At 44.9% G+C, this 18,902-nt stretch overlaps 1 protein-coding gene across 1 annotated transcript in view; it reads left to right on the top strand.

Moving 5' to 3' along the window:
• The window catches only part of LOC122805304 (transmembrane protease serine 3-like), a 609,068-nt gene that overhangs the window by 453,728 nt on the left and 136,438 nt on the right, over positions 1–18,902 (top strand). The gene's annotated exons all lie outside the window — the stretch shown is intronic.

Genomic DNA, 18,902 nt, shown 5'->3' with positions numbered 1-18,902 from the left:
TCTTACATAAACAAGAACATTGTTTTCACTGGTTTACTATCACAAAGTCCTGAAATGCACTATCCCAGTAAAACAACACAGAAGACCAAAATGCTGAAGACCACAATGCCTAAAAATCTTGAATACTGAAATATCCCTACCAGTGCAAGCCCAGGAACAAGTGTTAACATGGGTTCTGAAGAGAGGACATGTCCAGAAGTTCAACTTTGTGATCTTCAGCATTTTAAGTTTCTATATTATGTTACTGGGGTTATCCATTTCAGGATTGTGGGATTTAGCTTTGTGATAGTAAACTATTTTCTCAAGGCCTGGCTAAGAGCTCCTTTAACTACTTTGTTTGTAATGCCCTTTCCTTAACCTTTTCACTATTTTTGCATCTAATGTGTCTTGAAGAGAAGTGTTTTTAACTTCTGGTACATTTTCTGCATTTTCTGTGAAACAGAATCTCATTAGAACTTGTGCCATCCGCATTCACATCAAGTTTTCAAATCTAGTCCTCCATTCTGATTTTTCTTCTTTTTTTTCTTGAAAAAGACAGTACATGGATTTGTGTGAAGACCAGTAAATATTCACACAGTACACCTATAAGGGTATGCATGTTAGTCTTTCCTAGACTGCATTATTTATAAAATATGCATGATTTTTGCTGATCTTCTATGAATTGGCTCATTCTTATACACTTTACAGTAAAGATGTCTCCAGAACAGTACCAGTGATCTAGATGGGTTCTTAATAAATGTCTGTAGGTACTGATAACTATTGCTGTATGTGACAATGTGAAATATTGCCAGTTATGCCAGAAGAAGTAGGCACTGGATGTGCAACATAAGCAGCATAGCTACCTGGGATTTTGTGAAGAATTATATGTCATTTGTATATCAAACTGATTTGTACAGATGCTTGTGTTAAAATGTATTTAGAAAGCCACTTGTACCTGCTGGATGGAAAGGAAATATACATGTATATCAGACTGTACTGTCATAACTGTGGAAATGAATACATTTTAACTGAGGATACTGGAAGAGAAGAGGTTATGCTCAGCTCCAGCTAACTTTAAGAAATAGTATGAAACTAAATTACTTAATTTAGGCCATAAATATTGCATCGTATAATTCTGATTGCAGCCAGAGATGAAATGCCTGTGCCAGAGGATGGTTTATTAGCTCCTGTAGGAAGAGTGGAAGGGTTTTATTGTTTTATGACTTCCAGAAGCTGCAACAGATCTTAACAAAGCTATATGTGTGTGTATTATTGACACACGTGTGAGATTTTGGGTCAGTGGCTAGGAAAGGGGGTAGTATGGAAACCAGAAGTCAGATGACCAGCTGTATGTGATGTCATTCTGTAATCCAGGGCAAAAATGATGTTTTAATACTAGATGAGACTGAAGTCTCAGAGCAGTCTGTTTTTGGCACCTGACAAAGAAGAAACCCTCACCTACTACATCTTGCCTTGTTCTAGTAACTGACCAGGGGTTAGTAATTTTTTAGATCAGTCAGAAAAATATATTGAGATTAGTTAAGTACTGTTTTTCTGTACCTGTGTGAATCTATTCATCTGTGTTATTTTAATATTTCCTCTGACTGAAACTCTTGTTTATTTCACTCCTGAAAGCCTTACTGCATTGGCCAAACACTACCATTGGTATTGGTACTGGTGTTAATATTAACTTCACTCGGTATAATTGGGTACCCTTGTAAAAGCCTTAGAGTACATGGCTTTGGAGTGTCTGGTGGCAGTAACTACCTTATAGTCTGGGCAGAAGGGGGCATAACTAGTAAATTTCTGCCAGCCTTTCCCAAGTGTGTGTGTGTGTGTGTGTGTGTGTGTGTGTGTGTGTGTGTGTGTGTGTGAAAATCAAACCTCAGAGAGTATGTGTATGTGTCAGCTACTTGGAGCAGGGACACAGAGCACTGGTTTCACAAAGAGGATGTTGGAGGACTTAGCTTGGACACTCAGTTGAGGATTCAGCTCTACAGCTGTGCCAGTGGAGAGTCTTAAAGGGGCCTGGAGAGAGAGAGAGAGAGATAGGGAAACAGACTCCAGACTGAGTGTGTTCTCTGTGTGCTCTTAAGGGACATTGTGCTTGATGCAGAGAATCTGTAAATACTATATGTATCTATTTTTGTACCAAGTGAATGTCCCTCTCCAGTGTCAGTGGTGAGGATTCAGGCTCCTTGATTACTGGCCCATTGTGGGGATATCACATATTTGCGAGGAGTGGTGAAGATATTATTTGAAGTTCGGTAGCCTGTAGGCAGCTATCATTGATGGTGTGTGTATTCTCAGCAGTCAGAAGGTAAACATTTAGAGTTTCATTTCACAACAGTTTTATTTGTTCATTTATTTATTTATTGTTAGTCTAGTTTAGTCAGGGAAAGCAGGCAAACATGTCAGCAGAAGATTATGGCAAGCTGACAAAGAACCAGTTGCCAAGGTATGTGAAGCCAAAGGACCAGTGCATGCCAATCTGACTAAAGAGGAAATTATTTCAGCCTTAGTCACAGCTCAGGCCAGCAACCAGGAGGGTAACCACACTGGGGATGGGAATTTGCAGCCCTTAAAAACAGAACAGTTCACCTGTTCCTCAGAGGACTTAAAAAACTGTCTGGAGTTAAACAGGCTGGAAATGGAGGCCAAACATTTGGGATTAGTCAGCAGAGAGACTGCAACATTTAGAGGCTGTAGAAAAGGAGAAACATGAAATTGGAATCAGAAGTGAGACTCCTGTGTTTGGAGGCTGAAGAAAATGAAAAGCAGCGTCAACGGGGAAAGAAGATGCTGACTCTTTGCCAGGGTCATGGAGGAAATGGAGAAGGAATAACCAAACCCCAGAAGCAATAAAGGTCAGTAAAGTTCTTCCATGCTTTATAAATATTATAATTTTGCTAGTTTTATTCATATATTTGAAAGAGTATATAAACAGTATAATGTTGACCAAGGGCGCTGGGTATGGTTCCTGATCCCCTTACTCCATGGTAAAGCTATAATTGCAGTTTCTAAATTGATTATTTAAACTATTACAGAGTAAAACATTGTTTACTAGAATGTTTTAAGTTAACACCAGAGCTTTATATAAAAAAAGTTTCATGAGCACAGACACAAGGCAGATGAAAGTGCATGGGATTATATTGTTGGGTTAAGCACTTATTTTCACAGGTGGGTGAGTGGCTGTCAGGTCACCACTTTTGAAAGGCTGGCAGACCTTTTGGTGAAGGAAGACGTCCATAGCACTTTGCCTGAGAACATGAGAATCTGGCTGGCAGACTGTGAGTGTAACTCTGTAGATGAGCTGGGGGGGAACAGGAGCTCTACTTAGCAAGCAGGGCATCACTGCACAAGAAGGGGATACCCAGTGCTGTATATGACTATAAGGCAATCCATATGAGCAGCATAAACCGCCCCAACAGAGTCCACCAGTAACAGTGGAAGCCACTAGCTGAGGTACATGGCCAGGATCAAGGGTTAAATGTTTTAAATATAACCAGTGGGGCCATGTATCATATAGATGTCCATGAAAGCAAGATGAGGAATGAAAGGTGGGAAAGTTAGCAAGTGGGAATAACAGTATGCCTACTGTAAGTTGTCTGGAGATAACAGGGATACCAAACTATCACCAGAGTTTATATCTGATCTTAGTGCTGGAAAACAGGTCACTGCTAAGAGACCCATAGCTTCTGACATAACCTGCAGTTGTTAAAGAGGAGCAGTAGTTGCTTGGGCAGTCCACTATAGTTAGAGCTTTAGTAGGGACCCTGTTTCAAATGCCTTTGGCCAGGGGTCACCTTGAGTGGGAGGGTGGAAACGGAAGCAAGCAAGTATGTGTGTTTGAGGATATCCCTGCAGATGTCTTGACAAAGAATTATTTTGATAATGCAGTACCTTGTGTGCACACAGTTACATGCAGTCAAGATTGGAGACAGGCATGTGGATCTGCTAGCCTGGGGGAGACCCAGACAGACCCCACACCTGAAGCCAGGGCTGTTGAGGTGGCTATTTCAGGGAGGAAGCTGCCATGCAGCAGTGAGCCTGAAGGTAAGCCACAGATGTTAGTATGTACTGGTGTTCCCTTAGACAGAGTGACTGCAAGGGCACAGGTCAGTGGTAGTGGTAGTGCCCAAGCTGACAGTGAAGTTCCTGTGGAAGGGGAGCTGGGAGGAGTTACAAAGATATAGTTGAGACAGTCTCAGTTCTTGGACCTTACACTAAGAGGCTTGAGGGAGGTAGCTAGGGAGACACCCGATTCCAAAGGAAAAGGGGAGTCTGTATACTGGAACCAAAGGGTTACTGCATAGAGAGTGGACTCCTGAGAGAGGGCTAAAAGGTGAGATATTACAGCAGTTGGTAGTGCCTAGAGCCTACTGTCTGGCGCTTTTAGCCATAGCCATTGACATTCCTTTTGTAGGTCATATGTGCATAAAGTGTACCAAAAGATGTATTATCCAAAACTTTTATTGGCCTGGGATTGTAAGGGATGTAGCAGGGTACTGCAGGACCTGTCAGCAGTGCCAAAAAGTAGGCAAGGCAGGAGACAAGGTCAAGGCTCCTTTAATGCCTTCATCTTGCCTTGCTCTAGTAACTAACCAGGGAATAGTAATTCTTTAGATTGGTCAGGAAAATATAGTGAGACTAGTTAAGTACTGCTTTTATGTATCTTTGTAAATCTATTCATTTGTGTTATTTTAATATTTCCTGTGGCTGAAACTCTGGTGTTTATTTTAAATAGATGCTTAGTATTTTCATGTTCTTTTATTATTTATTATTAAATATATTTAAACTTCTCATTGTGGCTGGTCCTTTAGAGAATATTTTAACCTTTGAGAGTACTTATATCTATTTGGTGACTCTGTGGCCACTCTTGAAATTCGTACTGCATTGGTCAAACACTACCATTGGTATTAATATTAATTTCACTCAGTATAATTAGGTACCCTTGTAAAAGAATTAGAGTAGCTGGCTCTGGAGTGTCTGGTGTTAGTAACTACCATATAGTGTGGGCAGAAGGGGGCATAGCTAGTAAATCTGTTCCAGCCTTTGCCAGGTGTGTGTGTGTGTGTGTGTGTGTGTGTGTGTGTGTGTGTGTGTGTGTGTGTGTGTAAAAATCAAACCTCAAACAGTGTTTGTGTCAGCTACTTGGAGAAAGCACACAGAGCACTGGTTTCACAGAGAGAGTGTTTGAAGACTTGGCTTGGACAATTGGCTGAGGACTCAGCTCCACAGCTGTGCCATTGGGGAGTCTTATTAGGGCCTGGAGAGAGAGAGAGAGAGAGATAGGGAAACCAAGACCTTGGACTGAGTGTGTTCCTGTGTGCTCTTAAAGGAAATTGTGCTTGATGCAGAGAGATACAGCTGGAAATACTGTCCCCCGGATTCATGAAGCTCGGTGCAAGGCCAGTGTAAGGCTTGTGCCGGTCGTGTGGCATATATATGGAGTAGTAGCGCCATATGCATATTAATGAAGGCATGCAGCCGCCACAGCCACGTGCATAGGAAACGTGCGCGAGTGCATGGGGCATAACGAAGTTGTGGAGGGAGGCGTGTCAATGTCGGCTGTCGATGAGCAACCTAAACTGCTGAATATTATAGTCCACCTGCAGTAATACTCGCACCTATCAGTGTCCATGGAGACTGAAACATATACAAAGCATACAAGATAGTCCCTGCAAACAGAAAATGAAGAAGCAAACACAAATGCACGATAGGGAATAACAGGTCCCTACCCTTGAACAAATGACAGAAAAACCGTGTGCCAGTGGTCCATCATAGTGTTGATAGCTATACCATGTGGAAGTGAAACATATCATATGCTAGGGCGCCGCCAGGAGGTATGTCCAGAACAATGGAGAGGGTCACCAGCTGACCCATAGTGTGAGGGAGGGTACATAGCTGTGCAGATGTGTCCATAACAAAATACACGAGGAGAAATGTAGATATATGTAGTGACTGTATGTCTGAATCATATCCCACAAGGGATGTAATAGTCACATACAAAAGGTATGTCTGTATCCCACATAACAAATGTGATAGGGAATAGAATACACATGTAAATGAATCAGGAGCATAGAAACAGCTACAACAATAAGGACACGTAGTCTGAAAGAAACAGTATGATCTGTACCATTGACTAAGAATACCACCTGTCCCACTTTGCGAGTGACAGTACCGCTACGGCCAGATGTGTCCTGACACAAGCTTGTAAACATGGCAAATGTGCAGAGATTATAGGACATAATTATCCCTCAGACGTCATGTAATAGTGGCATTAAACAGTTGTTCTCCACATGTACATTACATAAATGTCATAAGAAAAAGAATAAGCCACTGAAATGCTGCAAGACTAAAGCTTAGATATAGGCAAGAGTTGTAAGTTCTATCTGCCGAACTGACCGTGGGTATGTGTCGGCATGGAAAATGTGTTGTGTCCACCGCAAATGTTACATTGTGGCCAATTGAAAAGGTGGAAACAGTACCATAGACTGTGGGGAGGCATTGTCCACAACAGTCGGATATGCGGAAGGAATAGCATGGACATAGGAAAAGGTGCCATCCCCCCAATGAGTACAACAGGTCTGCAAATCCCGGGAGTCATCAGTAGAAGCCAAACTAGTATGTGACACAGCCGAATGGGTAGTACCCGGGTATACCAACTAAGTAATGAAAGTGAAGTATGGGCATGTACCTATGTGTGTGAAGTATAGCACGTGGAAAGCAAACATGGCAGGGTAGTTCACACAACCATAAAGGTACCCAACACCTGTAGGGCAGTCAATGTGCTACTCTGGCCGTGTCATGGCCCAACAACAAAAGTAGTGAGCTATCGGATGTGAGTAATTTGCATGTGAGGGGTGGATGGGTAATGGTAAAACCCGCAAAGGTGATACTGTGTCGTATGTAGAAAAGGTGAACCAGAGGTATAGGAGGGGGCAGCAGGTGAAGTGGACATAAACACAAACACATGGAGAAACAGCTGCAAGACAAGCAGACAGGCCATAGTGTAGAACACAATCCCACAAACATATGTATCATGTAAATGTGCGATCAAAATGTATAGATATGTCACCGTCACATACCCACAGGTTGGTCCTGATGGAACTGGACATAACAAATGCAACACACCTGGCTGCATAATGGGCTACCCAGCATACCCTCCACATCACACAACCCAGCCCCATAACAGAACGTCCACCAAATCCACCCGTACGTGGCCCACTGGTCCGTTGCAGATACAATTACACATACCGACCCCTACGCATATGTAGTAGGTATTGTCACCCTAGGCAGTGTCAGGATAGCAAACCATGTATTCCCTGCATGTTGAACCCCCTGCAAATTTTCATAAAGCCAAAATACATTTCAATATCATTTCCTGTGTGGAATGGTCCAATTTCTGGAATATCCCTTACGGGATAAGTAACCTGTGTAAATAGTAGAATGGGTATGACGACAAGATGTCCAATCCTGTACATATCTGGACACAAGTCAGAACGTGAAGTACAGGTCCAAGACACTGTCCAGACCTGAGTGGTCATGCATAACCCAGTACCCAGGATAAAAGACCTTCCCGTGACGCACGTGACCCCACACAAATATGCAGGAGAATGTATCGCACACTCGCATAGTGGCAAACGGCAGAAGGGGGAGGAAGACATCCGACATTAACAGGATAACCCTGATGAAGTGTGAGGGATACCTAGTGTGTGCCGGCATGACCGACCATACCTGACAACCTGTGTGAGCTAGATATCTGGACAGAGCCGTGAATACAAGTGAGACAAAGGTACAACAGCAGGTACAATATGCAAAGATAGCTGTTAGAAGTTATTCATGTATGTGCAGTCTGAGTACCTCGGAAGTCCACTGGGCGAAGAAGTGCCCAGTAACAGCGGAGGCCCGGGTAGAAAAGCTCCACAAGCAATACAAGGAAATAAAGGCTACATAATGTTAAAGGTAAAATACAAGAGTAAAAGGCATACAGTCAGGAAATACACATGCATAACATGTGCATAAAAATAAATCCAGAGTTTTGTAGTGGTAATACAGAAATGTACAACAATGACATACTTGGAGTCAAGTGAGTGCCAGCTAAGTCTGGTTAAGCTGGAGGGTAGAGAGGAGCAGGAGTATGGAGAGCTCAGAGGAGTGAGATCCGTAGAATGTATAACAGGTGCAAGCAGGAATATATCCATGTGGATGGATAAACATAGACATATCATAGAATGACAGTTTGCACAATGGCATTAATGTCCGGAGTATGAAGTCTGAAACTCAACTGTCTGCCAGCATGTCCCGACATCTAATGCCGAGCTACTGCTGTGCCAGAACACAGCAGCGTATTACAGAGGTTCATACCATATCACTCAACTGTCCAGACATTCGCAGAATGACCAGAGTGTTGGCTCATAGTGTTGTGTGCCTCCGACAATCTGCGTCTGTCTGGTAAATAGGTGTGGATTGATGTCACGAAATAATGAGCATAAAGTATAACACTCCACATCCCGCAGAAGAGTCATGACAATGCAAAACCTAGTATTCTATCAACGTTATAAGCTTGTAAGGAAACTAGTTAAAATGTGTCCCTCTTACTCTCCCCATCATGTAGGGTTTGCGCAGATTTGTTGCTCAAAGAGGTCGAGAGGTATGGTCCGTACATATGTACAGTAACAACCCATGACATTTGTGTAATGTACAACTGCATACCTGTAGTCACAACATGTCCAAGACAATAATCCCTGGGTGAATAAATACAGGTAATAGTCAAATGTGAATGGGAACCCCCCCCCCACCGTGGAGTATGGACCGTAACAACCCCACCCATAATATGTACAGCCAACAGAATAAGCTCCTGATAGGTGCCCAAACACATGTGTCTATAAATACAGGTAAAATGTTCATAATAGGGAGAAGCTCCCTGTCCACATGCTTCATCTGACATTTGAACTCAGCCAGAGAAGTTCCATTCACCAGGCGGACAAGCCCATACCCAGATCACTACATGAACACCCTGACAATCAGAAACGTGTATGTGATACGACTATATGCCCTGGTGTTCTGCATATCCTCGGAGTGATTAACAATGCAGCTGGGGTCTACAGCAGTAGGCAATAGGGAATGTGTAATATGTAGTACTGCGTTTCCCACAGCAGGGGAATGAATGCCTGTGTTGTAAGTGAAGTGGTGAGGCATATGTTGATGTAGCTAAGTACTATGGGTATGCATATCAATGAGGCAGAACAGCAACAGAATACTGTTTCCGGCATCCGTCCAACGTGAATGCAGTCCCGGTTGACCTACGACCACTGCAGATATCCCTGTAAAGTGTAATGAATGTGTTTGTGCTGTACAGACAGTTAAATACGTAAAGGTGAACCATGTGTTTCACACCAGTCTGTAAACCGGACTAAAGATAAGTAAGTGTTACGGTCAGAAGTATGAAAGGCAGTGCAAGCACACATATTTATTAAACAGATGTAACCCACAACATGTAAATGCAAGTGCGCCTGTGCGTGTGTGATCTGCTCACAGCATAGTAAATGAATGCTGTTTCCCCCACATTATATATACATGGCTCAAACCCATTAACCCCATAAAGTATGAAACCGGACAAAGGCATGCAAACTACCGGTACAAATAGGGAAAAACCCCAGATATGTGCCAGAACAAACATAGAAAGTAGATAGAATAACGGGTGTGTCAGTAGCATGGATTCTTTGAAGGGTATGCAGTCGTAACCTGAACTGCCTGCCAGTATTTCCCAACATAAGTCTTTAATGAAATGCCACTAAATTGCCAGATAGACACAAGGTTATGAAAAACACACCGAAGATAAAGAGGCAACCAGCTGTACATTCTGCGACAATCTGTACAGTGGAAAGGTATGGTATGGATATAGATATATGTGTATACACATAATCCACAGACGTAAACCAAAGCAAATTATGAAATGAGGACTGTACATGTATATATGTATACACAACAAACATATGTCCCATAGATATGACATATGTACATAAATAGGCCACGGCGTAGCTAATATGGGTAGACAAACAGACATGCACGAAAGGTGAATAAACCGCTGCTTTCCAAACCATTGGCCAGAAAGTGACAGTCCAGCAAGTTCTACACTTTAAACATGAATATAAGTGTCCATTGCAGGACCCCAAAAATTGATCCATACAGTGTCAACCGTTATTGATACAAAATAAGTGACCTCAGCAAATACGATATAGCTGTACATGCAACAGTAGCAGGTGCAAGGGTAATGACACATGTGTCGATAGAATGTATGATGTACGAACTGATATCCGGAGAGTGGGGAGTGCTTATAAGTGTCTAAACACTTTAGTACCGCTCACATTAAACATGTGTAATTGGTACTGTGGAGGGGTGTCAGGTATGGGAATCATGGGTATGCAGAAATGGGCCTAGGTGTTGTTTGGCAGAGATTTATTAGATTCGCCCTGTGGGAGTGATGTGGGTATAGCACATGCCTATATTCTCAATAATGGGGCAAACCATCCACTGGATATTGTGTAAACCATTGTGGGAATATGTAGGGCCCTATATCAGTGTCATGTAGGCGATTATCATGGATGGACATGTGTACGACCAAGATAGTAACCATACCTGGCAAACTGTCAGAATAAGACAGCTGCACTAAGGCATAGTACATGAAATACAAATAGGGACTATATTAGATATACCCCAGACAAAGTCAGAACGTTGATAGAATACTGGCATAGCCAGGAATACGAATGTTATGAGTGTTACTAATCATGACATAGAAACGTCAGTCACTATTATCTAACCGCACAGTTCGTAATGCCTTGCCAGTAATTTACCAGAAAGGCACATTATTATGACAAATGTACCAAGAGCAAAGGTCAAACGTCAAGGCATTTACCCATAATGTGTACAGGTTAGAGGTATGAAGGTAACCTGTCCAAAATACATGTACAGAACTAGTGATACTAGGTGGACAGGTGAGAAGAAAGACGTCAGGACAAATGACAAAACATGTACAAGTCATACGCATGTACTCCGACAAATGTGAATGACAACATATGCCCTGTGAAAGTCAATGTGGAAGGTTAATAGACTCAAAAGAAATGTGTCCCTCAGGGTGTCATGTAGTGTCACCGTTACAATGTCCAGTCCCCCATACTCGTACGTGAGCTCTGCCACTGATGGAAAGCGCAAATACCGGTGTACACATAAGGTACATGATAGAATAATTAGTGTGGATAAGCAGCTGTTGGCCTGTGTGAGGAATACAACCCTCTGGGTGGGTGTGTCCTGCAATATAAATGTAATGGCATCTGGCCTGTGATGCCACCATACAGTGTGTGTATTGGTGTCAGAAAGTTGATATCTTGTATCAGACACATACTCCGCAACTGTACAGATTTACGCAGAATGTGCAGAGTTTTGCCTCATGTTTGGTGTGTTCCACTTAAAATCAGTACCATTCTGGCAAATTCCTGAGAACTGCAGTCATTAAATAATGACAAACATGTGAGTTTAAGACACCAAATCTGTCAGAAAAGTCATACTAATGCAAAACCTATTATTGTGTCAACTATCTACGTCTGTAAGAGCAATATGTAAATACTGCCCCAATGTGTCCCACTATCAGTTAAGGCTTTGTCCAGATGTTTGCTCTAGGAGGTGGAGTGGTATGATCAGAAACAGATACATGTGTGAGGAAACAGCATTATCGACTGCAAGATAACTCAGAAAGTATGAAAAGCGCTGCAGTAGGACGTTCAGTACTGTCCGCAGGTATGTGCTGACATGTCAAATGACACAGCAGTCTACATGAAGTACCTATAGGGCTGTCACCTTTACAAATGATGATAGTGGGACATACCCACAGTCATGCACACAGCACAAATAGACATACACACAGCAAAACTAGGCCATGATACATGAAGCCTCCGGCGTGTATAAGTAGAGTGAGAGTACAGCAAGGATAGATGTCTGCCAAGCTATACAGCAAACGCCTGTAAGGGTGTGTAACACCGCCCGTAACACGAACGTTACATGGACAATGTTGGGATTTGCAACATACCCCATTGGTATGTGAAAGCTATGCAAATATGCGATACATGAAACAGTCAGCTGTCCATGCAAGAGCAGAGTTATGTGCAGAAAATATATATATATATATATATATATATATATATATATATATATATATACAGACATACACACACACACACACACACACACACGTGGCAGGGTTGTGAGCAGAACATGAACGTAACCACTGTACCACACAACAGCATTACGCAGTGACAGAACATGCAACCGTGATTAGTAGATCACGGAAATCAGACAGGCATACGTCTAGCCTGTAGACAGCGGCATCAAAGGCAAAGATGCCGCACAGATGTTATGGTGAGTGAATACTGTAAAAGCAATGTACTGTTGTCATGCAGCTGGAAACACACACACACACACACTTGGCAGGGCTGGGAATTGAACTTACACCTAACTACCCTATCACACTACAGCATGACGCATTTACAGAACGCACTACCGAGATTACTAAACACAGCAGTCCCACAGGCATTCTTCTAGGTGCGTGTCGACATCCGCAAAGGCAAAGACGTCAGCAGGATATATCTGTGGTGTGAAGCATCTAAAAGCATAACCTGAGTCCCCAGGCAGATGTGAGCATGCGCACACACACACACACACACACACACACACACACACACACACACACACACACACACACACACACACTTGGCAGGGCTGGGAATCGAACTTACACCTAACTACCCTATCACACTAGAGCATGACACATTTACAAAATGCGCTACCAAGATTACTAAACACAGCAGTCCCACAGGCATTCTTCTAGGTGCGTGTCGACATCCGCAAAGGCAAAGATGTCAGCAGGATATATCTGTGGTGTGAAGCATCTCAAAGCATAAACTGAGTCCCCAGGCGGATGTGAGCATGCGCACACACACACACACACACACACACACACACACACACACACACACACACACACACACACACACACTTGGCAGGGCTGGGAATCGAACTTTCACCTAACTACCCTATCACACTACAGCACGACGCATTTACGGAATGCGCTACCGAGATTACTAAACACAGCAGTCCCACAGGCATTCTTCTAGGTGCGTGTCGACATCCGCAAAGGCATAGACGTCAGCAGGACATATCTGTGGTGTGAAGCATCTAAAAGCATAACCTGAGTCCCCAGGCGGGGACGGGAGCATGCGCACACACACACACACACACACACACACACACACACACACACACACACACACACACACACACACACACACACACACACACACACACACTTGTCAGGGCTGGGAATCGAACTTACACCTAACTACCCTATCACACTACAGCATGCCGCATTTACAGAATGCGCTACCTAGATTACTAAACACAGCAGTCCCACAGGCATTCTTTTAGGTGCGTGTCGACATCCGCAAAGGCAAAGACGTCAGCAGGATATATCTGTGGTGTGAAGCGTTAAAAGCATAAACTGAGTCCCCAGATGGACGTGAGCATGTGCGCGCGCGCACACACACACACACACACACACACACACACACACACACACACACACACACACACACTTGGCAGGGCTGGGAATCGAACTTACACCTAACTACCCTATCACACTACAGCATGACGCATTTACAGAATGCGCTACCGAGATTACTAAACACAGCAGTCCCACAGGCATTCTTCTAGGTGTGTGTCGACATCCGCAAAGGCAAAGATGTCAGCAGGATATATCTGTGGTGTGAAGCATCTAAAAGCATAACCTGAGTCCCTAGGTGGACGGGAGCATGCGCGCGCGCACACACACACACACACACACACACACACACACACACACACACTTGGGAGGGCTGGGAATCGAACTTACACCTAACTACCCTATCACACTACAGCATGACGCATTTACAGAACGCGCTACCGAGATTACTAAACACAGCAGTCCCACAGGCATTCTTCTAGGCACGTGTCAACATCTGCAAATGCCAGGACGCTGGCAGGGATTGTATAGAGAGTGTACGATCAGACATAGTACTGTCCCACGGTAGACGTATACAAACACACGGCAGTGGTGTACTCGGGGCAACTATACATGTATGGAGCACTACAACAACAATACATAGACACAGTACGCACCACAGACAGTACACCCTTCCAGATAGCCACCCAGTGTGTACTAGGTAGGCATCCATCCTGGCGTTGAAGACGGAAATCTGCTGCCTGGATGACCACCATGGCAATACAGGATGTCAACGGCCATGCCCATGCACAGAGGGACATCACCGACACAAGGTGTCACTGGCCATGGCTGTACACCTGGTAATATACGTCAGTTCGGACTGTACTGTGTGTCGATCTACACAAAGGTGTACTGGGCATGCTCACACACTTAGCTGTTGCAAAGGGCTGTCTTGCATGCAGATGGAGTGTAAACACGGAAGGTCTCAGTTTGGACTGTACCGTGTGTCCATCTACACAACTGCATACATGGACTGTACTGTGTGTCCATCTACACAACAGCATACTGGGCATGCTCACACACTTAGCTGTTGCAAAGGGCCGTCTTGCATGCAGATGGAGTGTAAACACAGAAGGTCTCAATTTGGACTGTACCATGTGTCCATCTACACAACTGCATACATGGACTGTACTGTGTGTCCATCTACACAACAGCATACTGGGCATGCTCACACACTTAGCTGTTGCAAAGGGCTGTCTTGCATGCAGATGGAGTGTAAACATGGAAGGTCTCAGTTTGGACTGTACCGTGTGTCCATCTACACAACTGCGTACATGGACTGTACTGTGTGTCCATCTACACAACAGCATACTGGGCATGCTCACACACCTGTTGCAAAGGGCTGTCGTGCATGCAGATGGAGTGTACACACAGAAGGGCACAGTACAGAAGGGAACAGTAAGGTATAACTGTCCTCACGCACAGGGCAGTCACACACGCAGTGACCTGTACACACACAGCTGCCATCACAGCTGTCACAGGTGCAGGTCACACATGTACACACTGCAGTGTACACTGTAGATGTCAAGTCATCACCATGTCGTCGGTGCAGCAATACACAGTCTTACAGTACCACAACACCATATGACACATGACCACTGGGCTGTACAGAGGTGTACACCAGCTTTGCAGAGTACACATGTACCGACAGGGATCCAACAGGTGTTATGCATTGCAATGATACCAGTATACATGAACAGGTCAGCTCAAGACATACCACGGCCCTTACACAGCTGTGACACATGACTGTTGCTGTACACCAATGAACACATGTCTGGATATGTCATACATGTGATTGTGTGGATGTGTGCATGGACTGCACACACAGCACATACATACATAGCATAGCCTTTGATGTACCTCATGCATAACAGTGGCCTAATCAATGCTACACATGCAAATGGAAGGTGGGTCCATGTCTGTTGAATGCTCACACTACAGGGGGTAGCAATGTTGACCTGGACACATACCCTTGTACTGGTTGGCTGACACCCATGATATCATACCACAGTCCATGTGTTATGTATGTCAACACACATGTCCAACAATAGCAATGCATACAAACATGGCAACAGGAGACACATGTGACATCTGTACTGTGCATGCAGCAACCATGCATGTACAGTGGCCGATGTCCGTAACATAGTTGCACCTAACTACGACATGCAGTCGCAATGCAGACCCATCATTGACACCTGTATACGTGACATACACACAGCACGTATGGAGGGATGTGTGTACATAAAGTGGTGAACCACCTGTGTAGATGTATGTGTGCAGGGGGTGGCTCACAGTTGTGTCACACACCATCCTATCATGCCATGTGCAAACAGTACGCTATGTCACTGTTACGTGACGGTGCTGACATAATGCATACACAGTGGTCAGGTGTTACCAACTATATGTCACACGGCACCTGTAACACCTACAACCTCCCGTGTGCATATAGCAGCACAATTGCCAGATATAGTGTTGGTAAACATAATGCAATCAATACCGCTGCATGTCTATCAAACGTGTCATCATATGGCAGGTGTATCATTCCCAGCACTGCCATGTGTGTCTAAATGTGTGACCAGAGATGCCACATATCGCGAGGAATATGTCCCAGTTGTTACACATACCTGTACACCTTTGTAGAGATCTGTACATACGTCAGTGTGGGAAGCATGACATTGGCCGGTGTGGTGCATCACACACGGCTGTCCGTATACACGTGTGTGGTCACCACAGTGTGTGTGTGTCTGTATTTATGTCTGGTGCTTGGTGTGAGGGTGTATGCTAATATACAGTGAGAAATGATCACTAACCCCACATGGTGACTAACCCGTAATGGTGATGCAGTGCACTACCCTGTTGATGCCATAGGTCCCAGCCATACTGGCTACCTGTGCATGTCCCTTCTCTGTGACATGTCATGTGGGTGCATAGTACTGTGAGGATGATGACCACATAGGCAAGGGTCCCCACCTGAACACTTTGGGGTGTGCGTTATAGTGGTGTACACCCCGTGAATGTGGCCATGTTCCCGTACTGTTACAGGGTCCTACTGCTGCACAGTGTGGCCTCCAGCTACCAAGTGACACCTCACATCATCATTGGCCAGACCGCTGTGTACAACCCCTGCATCATGTCACCATACCTGTAATGTGTCCTGCTATGTATGTCACGTCTCTGTCCAGTGTAGCCTGTGGCACTGACCACATGCGTCAGGTGCGTTATATGTGCAGACATCTGTGTCATGTTGGTGTTTCCAACAGTCAGGTTGAGGGTACATGTAGCATGCTGATATTGCCAGACGTGCCTGTGAGTAATCCACAGTTACACATGGGGGACTGCAAACACTGCTACCTGTAGGCACATGCAAGTACACCATAGGAGGGAACCAGGGTATCACAACCAACATGGTGCTACAGATGTAACCGAGACACATACCATGAACACATCACAATGCATGCTGCACCTGCACTACATGGTATGACAGGTGCATGTCGACAGTACACAACCTATGTCACATACACATCTCTCAGTATTCACACACAACCACTGCAACATACACATCCCTCACTATGCTTACACAGGTAATATTACATATACCTCTCACTATTCTGTTCACCCTGTGCATCAGAATATTTGAGCATAACCCTGCACCGATGGTGTGGATGACAGGGATGTGGCACAGGCTTCATCATATACACAGGGTGATATGTTTGCCAGGGGCATAGGCTGCACCAATGGATGACATCATGTGTGTGTGTAAGGGCCGGTGAGTTGATTGGACATGTCTGTTCAGAATGCATGTGGATGTTGTGGAGCCCTACAGTTGTGTTTGCTGTGTGCGTGTATGTGTGTACACAGTTCTGCCATTTGTGAGGCCTACACGGGGTCTAATTGACAGCCCCAGATTGTACAGACCAGGTTGTACAACTCACTGTGTCCGTCCATGGCCACGTGACCTGTGCCTGCCTGGGGTTGCACGGGCACTACCAGGTGGAGGTACAGAGTGGCTACTGTCCGACGACACATGTCCGCTGGAACCGTGTCCCCGCTGAGAATGTCTAGGGCCATGTCCACGTGGCCTGCTGTGTCCTGGTGTGGACAGCACAGCACCAGTTGCACTGCTACTGCTACCAGCACTATGGGAGCGGGCATGTGAGGTGGCACGCTCACGTCGACCTACACTAAGTGGTGTTGCTGGCCTACGTCCACATGGCCTACACCTCACTCCTACCATATGTTCCAGCACAGACAGCTCCCGCTCGCGGATTGCCATGCCTCGGTCAAGGATTCCGACCATTTCAACCAATCGCCTATCCAGAACATCAGCAATCTGCTGTTGAGCATTTGCCAATGCCTGGATGTTGTCATTTAGGGTATGGATAGCAGCCCTCTGCAGCCTCTGCCCTTCTCTGTTCTGCCATTCAGCACATGCCTGTGCCGCCATTACAGTCTGGGACATGCGTCTGGTGATACCAGCTGCTGCGCTCTGTCCTGCAGGAGCATGTCTGCCAGAGGTCCTCCTATGAGCAGCACCGGTCACATGCCTGTGTGGCACATCTGCAGTCATTACACTGACACCATGGTGTGTAGACACACCTTCTGTAGCCACCACACGTTCCTGTTCCACACTAACAGACGATGACTGTCCTTCCTGTATGGCCACTGGTGATGCGGTATGTGTTGGCAGCAGAACTGTGTGCGGGGAAGAGGGGGACATAGCTGGGATGGTAACCATTGGCACAGATTCAGCCCCTGACAACCCTGCCTGTATCTCATGCATATGTTCATCACCGCTAGTATCTGTGGGGACTCTAACATCAGATGGACCGCAGGAGTGTAACGCACCTACATCACCTGTGAATGCAAAGAAATACTGTAAAGTACAATAGACACACACACAGACACAGACACACACACAGACACACACACAGACACACAGACACACAGACACACACACACACACACACACACACACACACACACACACACACACACACACACACACACACACACACACACACACACACACACACACACACACACACACACACAGACTCACAAACACACACCATGCATGTGATTTGTCAGATGGCATGCAGCATGCCTGTGATACAGCAGAGGGCATGCAGCTCAGACATTAATAGTGTTAGTAAGCATACCTCCCTGGGGTGCACACTACAGCAAGCAGGTGTCATATCAGTAGCCATGCAGTTCACACAATCATGGTAGTATGCATGCATCCCCGTGATACACCATGTGGCCCAGAACAGGATAACAGTACACATGGCTGATGTGACCTTGACATGTAATCTGCTGATGTGTACATTAA

The sequence above is a fragment of the Protopterus annectens genome, chromosome 6.part1 (genome assembly GCF_019279795.1).
Source record: "Protopterus annectens isolate FY-2018-M chromosome 6.part1, PAN1.0, whole genome shotgun sequence".
NCBI lineage: Eukaryota > Metazoa > Chordata > Ceratodontiformes > Protopteridae > Protopterus > Protopterus annectens.
This window is presented reverse-complemented; position numbering and strand designations above follow the sequence as displayed.